The sequence below is a fragment of the Trematomus bernacchii genome, unplaced genomic scaffold, assembly GCF_902827165.1.
Source record: "Trematomus bernacchii unplaced genomic scaffold, fTreBer1.1, whole genome shotgun sequence".
NCBI lineage: Eukaryota > Metazoa > Chordata > Actinopteri > Perciformes > Nototheniidae > Trematomus > Trematomus bernacchii.
The window spans coordinates 10,877,351-10,889,710 of record NW_022987593.1 but is presented as its reverse complement, the minus strand read 5'-3'; positions in this window follow the sequence as shown (position 1 = coordinate 10,889,710).

Sequence of the window (12,360 nt, the reverse complement as noted above, 5' to 3'; positions counted from 1 at the left end):
TAAAAATCCCTACTGCATATTTGTTGTGTTCAAGGGCATCTGTGATATCCTCAATTGATTCCATAATTGCCAGTGATGTTGATCTGTTTGATCTGAATCCGTATTGACTGTCCGTGATTACTTTTTGTGAAGTGGTGCTTGTTCCCAGTTTTGTATACAGGTATGACTTTTGCTATTTTCATTTTGTTTGGACAAGTACCGGTTTGGAATGACAGGTTACAGATGTACGTTAATGGTTTAAGAAATCCCTCCAATGACCATTTTTACTAATGTCATATCAATGTCATTATAATCAGTAGACTTTTTATTTTTACATTTTTGAACAATATCTAATATCTCTCTTTCATCTACTGGTTTAATGAACATAGAGCAGGAATTTCTCTCCAATACATCGTCTTGATGTTCCTCAATTGTCCCTGGATCCGGGATTTTTCCCGCCAAATCGGGTCCAACATTCACAAAGAATTGATTGAAGTTGTTAGCTTCATTATTTATATTATACTTTTCATTATTCTTATCAGTAAAATACTCAGGATAGCCTTTTTGTTTAGAATTATTTCTTACAATACTGTTAAGTATTTCCCATATTTCTTTAATATTGCTTTTGTTTTGATCTATTAATTCCTTATAATAGTCTTTCTTGCTTGTTCTTATAATATTAGTCAAGTTATTTTTATATTTTTTATATTTATCTTCTGCACTTTGAATTCTTTGTTTAATGAATTCCTATATAGTATATTTCTCTTTTTGCAGGCATTTTGTAATCCCTTTGTGATCCATGGACAATGAATATATTTTTAGTTTTCTGCTGTATTCTTTAAAGGTAGGGTAGGTACGTTTGAGAAACCGGCTCGAGATCGCTAGAATTTGAAAATACACAACTGGAGAAAATCTGCCACTTCCTTATAGAGCCCCTCCTCCAACACACGAACGTGCACATGACCAATGAGGGCACGAGATAAGTTTGTGCACAGATGGAAGGCTGACAGGCAGGTAGGCAGGGGCGGACTGGGACTACAAATCAGCCCGGGACTCTCGACCGGCCCACTTCGGTACCGCCGGCCCACCTCGGTACCGCAAGTAATTATCACTAGTAAATTATCAACGGGGGGGGGGGGATAGTGACTTATCCGAGCGGCCCACCTCCGTGCCGCAAGTAGATACAGCTAGTAAATTGTCGACGGGGGGGGGGGGGGGGTGCTAGTGACTGTGACTTATCCACTTATCCGACCGGCCCACATCGTCTGACCGGCCCACTTCAGTACCGGCCCATCGGCCAGTCCGCCCCTGCAGGTAGGCCATCCAGTTATTTTAGCCGGGCCGGCTAAAATGATTGGTCGTGCTTTTTACAGTACTCCGGCTTCCACAGATGACATTTTTTTATGGATTTGTTGTCAAAGCACTTAAGATATTCTTAGCTATCGGGATGTTAAGAGCATTCCATGGAATATAACAAAAAGTGTATCTGGAGCCGGTTTCTCAAACTTACCTACCCTACCTTTAATCGGGCAGTTTTTGTCATATAATGACCTAAATATCCTTAGAAAGGTTTCACAATCAGTATCGATGTTTCTTTCTTGGTAAAGTTTGTCCCAATTCTGTTCCAGCAATTGATTTTTCAGTGCGTTGATGGATTCCTCTGATCGGATCCGTCTGTATCCTTTTTCTTTGTCTGGCTTATTTTCCTGTAGTTGCTATCATAGACTGTGAACACTGGCAAGTGATCACTGATATCATTGATTAATAACACACTTACTGTGTGGTTTTCAATGACGTTGTTAAATATATTATCTATTAAGGTGGCACAATGGGATGTCCCTCTACTGGGTCTAGTTGTTTTCGGAAATAGGCTCAGACTATACATTGTATTGATAAATTCATCAGTAGTTTGGTGCTTGTTAGGATTAAGCAGGTTAATATTAAAATCTCCACATATGAAAATAGCTTTGTTATTTATTTTAGAAAGCATGCCCTCCATCCAGTCTGTGAACATTTCAATACTTGACCCTGGCGTCCTATATATGCAGCTAATTATGACATATTTATTTTTTTCCTTGTAGATTTCAATTGTTATACTTTCTAATAGGTTGTCACAGTGTTGTAGTCAAGTCACCAATTCACGAGTCCAAGTCACTCTCGAGTCACCACCCTTCGAGTCCGAGTCCAAGTCCGAGTCACCAAGGGAGAGTCGTAGTCGAGTCCGAGTCCAAGTCCGAGTCACCCAAGGAGTGTCCGAGTCGAGTCCGAGTCCGAGTCATCATTACCTGTGTTCGAGTCCGAGTCCAAGTCCGAGTCACCCAAGGAGTGTCCGAGTCGAGTCCGAGTCCGAGTCACCATTACCTGTGTTCGAGTCCGAGTCCAAGTCCGAGTCACCTAAGAAGAGTCCAAGTCAAGTCTGAGTCACAAGTCTTCATGTATTAATCTTCGTGGATATATGTGTTGAAATGTAACTGCTCCTCTACATTGCTTTTATGCTGTCATGTTATACTAATCTGTCTATTGAACTGCTGTGAAGCCAGTTTGGCTACAATTCTTGTAATAGGTGCTATACAAATATATAAAGCTTATTACTAATATTAAAATTATTATTATTATTGTAAATGACCCATAATATGTCTAACTATATTTAAAATGAGTTACCTTTTAGAGAAGTGATTATATTTGTAATCCAATATTTTTCTATGGTAACGTTTTCGTTTTGCACTTTTATTTTGATAGTAATAAGATCGGGACTCTTATTTTGAAGGAATTTTACAGGTTAAATCGGTTTACCGATAAAGATTGAGCCCCAGAAAGCACATGGCTACTTAGCATGCAAAATGATTAAACACATTTGTCCATTCTTTATCAATCAATCAATCAATGTTTATTTATATAGCCCAATATCACAAATGTTACATTTGTCTCAGTGGACTTCACAGTTTGTACAGAATATCAGTATGACAATACGACACCCTCTGTCCTTACGTTTCACATCATACAAGGAAAAACTTCCAGAGAAAAACCCACAGTTTAAAGGGGAAATGGGAGAAACCTCAGGGAGAGCAACAGAGGAGGGATCCCTCTCCCAGAACGGACAGACGTGCAATAGATGCCGTGTGCATTTATAAATGCAAACCGAGTCAAGCCGACTCCGGAGGTGGCGGTATGCACCTTAAAGTTGTTTGAAATCCGCCAAAAAACCGAGAGAAGAAGAAGAAGAAGCCGACTCCGAGCTGTCCGACTTCAGGCGAGCTTTTTGAGACCTCCCCCGGCTGCGATCGGCTATTCTCGTCTACTTTCGAGGCGAGCCGCAGCTCGTCTCAAACAAGCCTTATGCCTTCGGTGTTGATCCCAGTGTTAATTTCGTCAACAAAAACTATGACGAAAATAGTTCGTCAACGACCTTTATTACATGACTAAGACGAGACGATGACGAGCTAAAAATAGATTCTTGATAACGAAAATTTGACGAAATGTATATTTAGTTTTCATTGACGAGACGAGACGGGACTAAGGTGTTAATGGTGGACTATCGGACATTCAAAATGCAGGGTATTTCCCCCCAAGTGTCCGTCTTGTTTGTCAAAATGCATCTTACATTTCTAACTTGCAATATCATTATTTCCGCTCTCTTCACTCCAGAAGAGCGATCTCCCTCTCTCTCTGTGTGCGGGGGCGGGGCCTAACAGACACGCTGCAGCGGCAGAGATCTGCCGGGGACGGAGCGTTCAGAGAGTATAGAGACACTCTACAAGACTCGATGTGGACAAAGCTCGTTTGCCATGTTTTCGCGTTAGCGCGTTGACACGAGTAGAGTAGTCTGTCCAAACAGCCGGCCAAAAGGCGTCATATTCAGTCGGGGGAAATGCACAATTTTCGACTTCCTTAACTCGTAGCTCTGTTGCCCCAATTACGAGTAACGTTATCACATCAGGTGTGCAGAGGTGGGAGAAGTACTCAGATCTTGTAGCTAAGTAAAAAAATACCATAGTGTAGGAAGAGTTCCTCAAGTCAAAGTATGATCATCAAAATATATTTAAAGTAGCAACAGTAAAAGTAGTCATTGTGCAGATTGGTCCATTTCAGAATAATATATATGATATGTTTTATAATGATTGATCATTAAAGTGTTCTCAAAGCTGGTAAAGGTGCAGCTAGTTTGAAGGACTTTGTATACTGCAGGGTGACTTGTGAATTTACTAAAGTCTGAGTTAACACTTGATTATATTTCACATCATTCATCCACATCTGTAAAGTAACTAAAGGTATTAAATACATGTAGTGGAGTAGAAGTACACCATTTAACTATGAACTGTAGTGGAGTAGAAGTACACAGTAGCAAAACATTTAAATACTCCAGTAAAGTACAAGTACCTCAACATTTTACTCAAGTAAAGTACAATATTTTAACATAATTATATATATTTCATTTATTTCACATTTAAATAAAGCAATTAATTCGGTTAACAATTTGTTAGTTTTTTCCTTTAAAAAGTAACAAAAAGTAAATACAAGAATACCGTTAAAGTACCGGATCGATAAGCAGTATTGATAAGACTAGTAGTACCGTAGAAAACCTTAACAATATCCATCCCTAGATATTACACAAGTAAAATGTTAAGAGAGTGAAATGTTGCTTTACGAATTTCAACACTTGATGCTGTCACCTTGATTACAATGTCAGATACCTGTATTTGCCTAACTGAATTGGTTTAAAGAGAGAAAACATTTTGACTAAAAGTTGACTAAAATGTAATTTTTCATCGACTAAAAGTAGACTAAAACGTTTTGAGTTTTCGTCGACTAAAACTAGACTAAAACGTTTTGAGTTTTCGTCGACTAAAACTAGACTAAAACTATGAAGGATAGAAATGACTAAAATGTGACTAAAACTAATAACCATTTTCAAGGTTCAAGGTTCAAGGTTCAAGGTTCTTTATTGTCAATCTGACATAGCTACAGAGTAATTATGCAGTTGAAAATCTTATGTCACAGGCTTCTCCAACAATGCAACATAATAACATAACATAATAACAATAAGAGCAAGAGCAATACAAAAATAGTAATAGTTATAAAAATGAAATAAAGTTATGATGTGGAATAGTGCAGTATGAGTCTATATACAAGTTATTGGAATGATATATATATATTAGGTATTAGATACATACTACTGAGTAGCAGTTGAATGTTTGATGTTGTTTCAACAGTTCAATTGTTTAACAGTCTCACTGCCCGCGGGAAGAAACTGTCTCCGAATCTTCTTGTCCTTGCCCGGATGCTGCGGTAACGTCTGCCAGACGGCAACAGAAAGAACAGTTTGTGGCTGGGGTGATGGGGGTCTTTGATAATCCGTAGTGATTTCTTCCTGAGCCGCTGGGAGTAAAGGTCCTCCATGGATGGCAGCTCCGTCCTGGTGATGTGCTGTGCAGTTTTCACCACCCTCTGGTCTAAAGACTAAGACTAAGACTAAATCAAAAACAGCTGCCAAAATTAACACTGGTTGATCCAGGTTTCAGAAATAGCAATAATGTTGAATGGATTAGTACATTTATGTAAATATTCTCTGATGTTGTTAAAGTTTGCATACAGGCTTCTGCTATTAAAATGGATGATTGATAATTTGCCATTTGATTCGATGTTCTGGTTGTATTGTTCATCAGTGTAGTAGTAGCAGATGTTGTTGTTGAAGAAAAAGTTATAGTCCGGATCAGTTTCATGTTCCAAGTCATGTAGCTTGTGATCAGTGTACTCGAATGTTTTTAGTTCCAATTGATCATTATCCTTTATCCTCTGAGTTATGTCACTATTGACTTCAGATGTATATGAGCGGGTTTCGTCAGTGTGCGCCATGGCTTTGTGTGTGTGTTACCTCACAGTCAGGTGTACAGTATGATGATGATCACTGGTATCTGTCCAAATCCATGACGTTCCTGATGACCAGCACTTTTGTTTCCTCTGGTGTTCCATTTAGTTTAATAAATATTTTACAGTTTGATGTCCAAGTGTTTTGAATTTGTCTCTGTTTCTTTAGGTAGCGCGCTTTTCTAGCTATGTCAGCATTGCGCTTAGTTAAATTATCAGTCAGACATCTGATCCTTTCAGCTTTCTTCCCTGTTTTAGCAGACTGGCCTTATGTTTTCTGTTCACAAACCTCAGTATGATAGCCGGATTGTCGCTGTCCTTTCGCCTGGGTAGAGGGTGACATGCCTCGATGTTATTGCAATCCAGTTGTATCCCCTTGGACGGTAGGAAAGCAGCCGCCTGTTGCTCCGTGGAGCTAGCATCCAGTTCCCCGGGCTCCCCCGGTGTCAGCGTTCACAGCCCGGGCATACGAACGGGGCCTTACTTTGAGCCCAGTGACGATCACGTTGTTTATGCGGGTGTACTGCTCCAAGTCCTCCACCCTGCGTTCCAGGTATTCCAGACGCTTGTCTTTTTTCGCGTTCTGAATCCGTAGAATTTTCACCTCCTCAACCCAACACACTCTTACTCCATAAACGTCCAGGAGCGACGCTTGGTCAGGGTCCCGTGGCGTGCAGTTGGGACGCGCCGAGGCTCCTTCAGCTTCATAAACGGACGCAAAGAGCTTTCAACTGATTGCAATGTATTCCCATCGGCGGCGGTATTTGACGCTCATGGAAGCACCGCATCCGTTTATGTCGGCGGCAGTTAAAGGCAATGTGAGCGTCCATTCCCATTGGATAACGGAGGATTTTACACCCGGAAGTATCTATTCTCCTTACTGTCGATTGATTTTACAGTGATATCTGCACTACTCATCAACTAAAAAACACCAGATTATCCTTGTTAATTACACAACATTGATTGGTTTAAATTGTGTGCAATGCTTTTGTATTTTTCCCCTTCGATTCGGAGAAACAAATATTTTTTCGGAGTTTAGGATGGCAGAAGACACTACACTACCCAGAATCCTCAGCTATCGTTTAGGACTACACCATGTGCTTTGTTTGACAAACCCCGTGATTAGTTCTCAAGCTCTGTGATTGGTTGACCTCCAACTGCATTCCATATGAAAAAAAACGTTTCGTAAAAGATAAAATCATACTTTATTCAGCAGTGCTTGCTTTACTCTTTGAAAGTCATCACATGAATGCATTGTAATAAATGGTTCGGCTGCATTAAATATTACACATCTGTCGTAGTTCTTTATTTATCTACAGAGATCGGGCTTCAGAATAGACCGGAAACTATTCTTTTACCGTTCTGTTTTAATTTCACAATAAAGTTAGTAGTAATATTTTTGTTTTAATATTATTGTTTTTTATTAACTACTAGACCGCTGGGTCATGTTAAGACCATCTTTTCTGTGTTGCTGTGGGTTTTTTCCATCGCTTTTGTGTTACAAATATCAAAACAATAACAAAATATATCCGTCGTAAACTAAACCGGAAACAGCAGTATATTTTATTTTGTTAACATTGTAAACTTGACAGCTTTTTAACCCAAACCACCTACTGGTTAAAGCACGTTATTACACGTTTAGAGTAATTGCAATGCAGGTAGATTGTGTTGCTTTTTAATGACTGTTTAAAATGCCTTTTTCTTAATGTCTTTCATTTTTGTAAAGCACTTTTGAATGTGTTATATTTTATGAAAACATTTAAATATTAAGAGTATACAAAATAGGAGGAAAGTAGAAGGTCAATGATAGAAATATAGAATAGAAAATATCAAGAAGATACTGTAAATGGTATCTAGAATAAAACAGTTTAGTGCCGGATGTACAAAGATATTAATAGGAGGATGTGTAAAACAGACAAACTAATTAGGCTTTATTTAAACATTGAATAATACTTTAGGTTAAGGTCTTCTTTTAAATACATGTAAGCAAAAAGCTTTGGGGGTATCTATATTAAGCCTGACAAAGTACTTAACGTTTAATATATTGCATGGTTTGTTTTGGGACTTGACAATCAACTTTCCTGCAATGTTAACTATGTTGAAGCACTTATTTTAACCGATATTATACATATTTATTATACTCTTATAAGATGTATGTAGATAGAATAAGAAATGTGCAGAATATGACAGTTTAATGGTGGAGGTACACACATATTGATAGATCTCTTGTTGAGGAACCTACAGTATTACCCAAGTTTGTCATCATTGCATAACTACACTGTAGTTGTGTATATGATATTTCAATAAACCTTTGTAAATCTTGAAATCTTGAAAGGGATGTGCAAAATAGCCATTATATACAGTTTTTGATGAACAATTAGAGAATAACGAGTAATGAATATGCTTTATAGGGATCTGCAGATACATTTTTTGTCTTCTCAAGCACCAACTATCAAATATCTCGCCTGATTGTTTGCACTTGACAATCACCTTCACTGAATTTTACTCAGGTGTAACTAAAGTCTGATTTAAGGGTTGTTTATATTTCACATCATTAATCCAAATCTGTAAAGTAACTAAAATAAATGTAGTAAAAATACCAGGTTAACCTTAAAGAAAGCCCTCAGGATTATAAAAGACCCCCATCACCCCAGCCACAAACTGTTCTGTCTGCTGCCGTCTGGCAGGCGGTACCGCAGCATCCGGACTAAAACCACCAGACTCAGGGACAGCTTCATCCCACAGGCCATAAGACTATTAAACACCTGAACTTTGAAACAACTTCCATAACATTCATCTGGCTGCTACTTAGAAATTATTACTTGCACTACTTTTTCTGTGTATCTGTTTTATTGTGTTGCACTGTTGGAAGAGTCTGTGAGCTAAGTGGGGGGGGGGGGGGGGGGGGGGGGGGGGGGGGGGGGGGTAGTAGGACACGTTCATTCCATTTCAAAGTGCTGTTTGACGCGGTGTAAACTTTGTGCACTGCCACTCCAACATCCAATCACAGAGCTTGAGAATTAATCACGGGGTTTGTCAAACAAAGCACATGGTGTAGTCCCAAATGATAGCTGAGGATTCTGGGTAGTGTAGTGTCTTCTGCCATCCTAAACTCCGAAAAAATATTTGTTTCTCCGAATCGAAGGGGAAAAACACAAAAGCATTGCACACAATTTAAACCAATCAATGTTGTGTAATTAACAAGGATAATCTGGTGTTTTTGAGTTGATGAGTAGTGCAGATATCACTGTAAAATCAATCGACAGTAAGGAGAATAGTTACTTCCGGGTGTAAAATCCTCCGTTATCCAATGGGAATGGACGCTCACATTGCCTTTAAATGCTGCCGACATGGACCGATGCGGTGCTTCCATGAGCGTCAAATACCGCCGCCGATGGGAATACATTGCAATCAGTTGAAAGCTCTTTGCGTCCGTTTATGAAGCTGAAGGAGCCTCGGCGCGTCCCAACTGCACGCCACGGGACCAAGCGTCGATCCTGGACGTTTAGGGAGTGAGAGTGTGTTGCTCTTTCATATGAGTGTTTAGAGCTGTATCCATAAATTCATTTTGTGCTCAAAGTGCACCAGATTGATGCTTTTCACTTCAACATTTCAACCCGGACCCCCCTAGAGTATGTGAGGTCCCCCCTGGACGAGGTGTGGACCCCCCTAGAGGAGGTGAGGTCCATCCCCAAATAAAGCAGGTTAAAATAATTAAATTGAATACATTTTATTTGAGTAAACACTGCAAACGGGTCCCACAGACCCAAACAGCACACAAAGGTTAAAGTTAAGCATATAATAATGTTAAAATGTGCTAAATATATACATTGGAAAAAAACTAAAAAAGAGGAGTAAAAGTAGCTCACGACTTGTTTTATTTTTTGAAAGTAGCTCTCATCCTAAAAAAGGTTGGAGACCACTGTTATAGAACGATACATTTGAGAATTTTAAGCTTGGCCTACCATTTTATTGGAGCGATGAGGAACAGGTGGGGCTTGAAAAGGCCCACCTGTTCAAAGTGGGGAATGACAGAAAAAGTTTGAGAACCACTGGTTTAGGGAGTCCAATCACGCTGGCAGCAGAGTTGGTGATGCGTGTGAGTTTGGTCCGGTTGGTGACAGTGAGCATATTGATAATGCTTTGGTACAGTAGAGGGAGAAGAGGGGGGGAAACGTACAGTTCTTCCAGTTTATGGATGACGGATAATCTTTTTTTGCTCCTTTTGAAGATGTCGGTAGTGTGTTGGTTGAAATTACGTTTATTGTCCAGTGTCACACTTTTTTTTTTAAATATAAAATCAGTTATTACAATAACTGGAAAATACATTAACTCTATAGGTCACATCCTGAGGTCGTGAGTTCAACTCGCCAATATCTTTAATGGATTTTATGCTGTTTTTAAAATGTTTTATTATGTTTTTTTCAACTTCTTCCAAATAAAGAATACTGAATGCTTTTTTGTCACATTCTGGGCCCTTGTCCAATCTATTCATTTTATTTCCTGGTGTGTTTCCCGGCTTTGCAATAACCTGCCCCGCCCTGATCAGATTCACCTGTCCCTGTTCAACCTTTCTCCTTTGAGTATTTAGTCTGTCTGACCTCACTTTGTCTTTCCCAGTTCTTTTCTCTGTTTACAGTAGGCAGCCCACATAATATCCATTGTCATTTCTTAGTGTTTGCTTTGTTCCGCCAACGTATTATGTTTTATTGACTCTTTCCAAGGTATCAAAAATGAATACCTTTTTCTTTTCATTATATTATACAAGGCTCCATACTGTCTCAAAGACAGTATGGAGCCTATGAGCTGAAATAATCAAATAATCCTTGATAATCCATGATATGGCATTTCATCAAGGCAGTATCTGCCGGTAGAATTGGATGTATAATAAGAACTGGATACAGCGTCGGAGGCGGGGTCTCATTCTTTCCTATGAGAGCTGCTCAGAGTGGTGCAGGGATGACGTATTTACCTGGAAGTAAGCTGTGCATGGGTTCCCTCGTCATAAAAACAATGGGATTTCTCCATAGGATTTGGGAAAATAGCTCGAAATAAGGTCTGTGGAAAACGAACCTGTTTGATGAATGCACGTTTTGTTCAGCCGAATAATCTCCACATGTATACCCTACTTTTATAATTTTCGAATCAGAAATCTAATCGCCAGAAGCAAAATGCTAACGTTATGCTATAAACGAACTACAGCCGAGTACAGCACGACTTCAATGTCACGCCAATTTATATCGATCAACTTAAGATCGATATTCAAAAATACAGATTCAAAATTGTACAAGTTGAAGCGTTGAAGAGCGCAATTACTTGCTTTCAAGCAGAACAGGGGCAAACAAACTTAGCGGGAGTGTTTACGTGTTCGGCGTAATGACGTACAACGTCCTCGACAACTTCTGTAGTCCTATTCAGCCACTTGTTAACAAGCATCGTTTTTCAGACACGTAAACTCTTCAAGAATCACCAGTGGGGTCACTGCTGATGTATTTAATGTCGGAGAACAAAACGTGATCCGTCTCTTACATTTGTGTCAACCACAGACCTTATTTTGAGCTATTTTCCCAAATCCTATGGAGAAATCCCATTGACTCTGAGACGAGGGAACCGGTAGTGGTTAAATGCTAACTCACTTCCGGGTTTTAGAACTCGTCACTGCACCACTCTATAGGCGCATGAAGTCAAAATGGCCAAACTTTTGAGAGAGCGAAACATCACAGATTACCCGTCATGCCTGGCTGTCAGAGCAGAAGTACCCGTATGTGCTATCATAGAGTTGAGTTGCCCCTTAATCCCCGCCCCCCGAGCTCCCGCTCTCGGCTCAGTAGAATGAATGGAGAGAGAAAATAGATCTGTATTCGGCTTTTGGCCCAGTGACGTCACAGACTGATACGGGAATTGTAGGACCTCCGTTTGGTCACTACGATAATTTGCTTGCACGTCCGTTGCACTTCCTCGGGGCAGGAACCTCCGACTTCCAATGTTAATGGATTGCAGCATAAGAGACTCAACCCTTGCCAAGCCAGACGGGCCACCTTTTTTTTTATCGATTACATTTTTTCTGTCCTTCGTCCTGGTTTTTAAAACATTGGGCCTGATACTCTCTCTCTTGTGTCTTTGAATTTGAACTCCCCCCCCCCCCCACTAACTCTCACCTTTGTCACCTGTGCTGTGTACACTAGCCTCTCAGAACCTTTTTTCTTAGGGTAAACATTCAATCTGGGTGGAGTATTAACACAACACACCGCCAAGCTCCACCACAAGTCTTTCTCCGTTCCAGTACCTTCTGTCACATCCAGTTTATCAAGGTTCATCAACCTATTCCAGTAATGAATGCTGGTTACATATTTGCCTTTTCTTTGTGTGTTTCTATATTGGCTATGTCTCTACTTCATTACCCAACATATAATCATAAACCTTAAAATAACAAAGCATGTCATGCACTTCCAAAAACAGGTGATGCACCGTCTGTATAAATGCCTAGGTTCCAAACAAGAGTCACCTCAAACAACA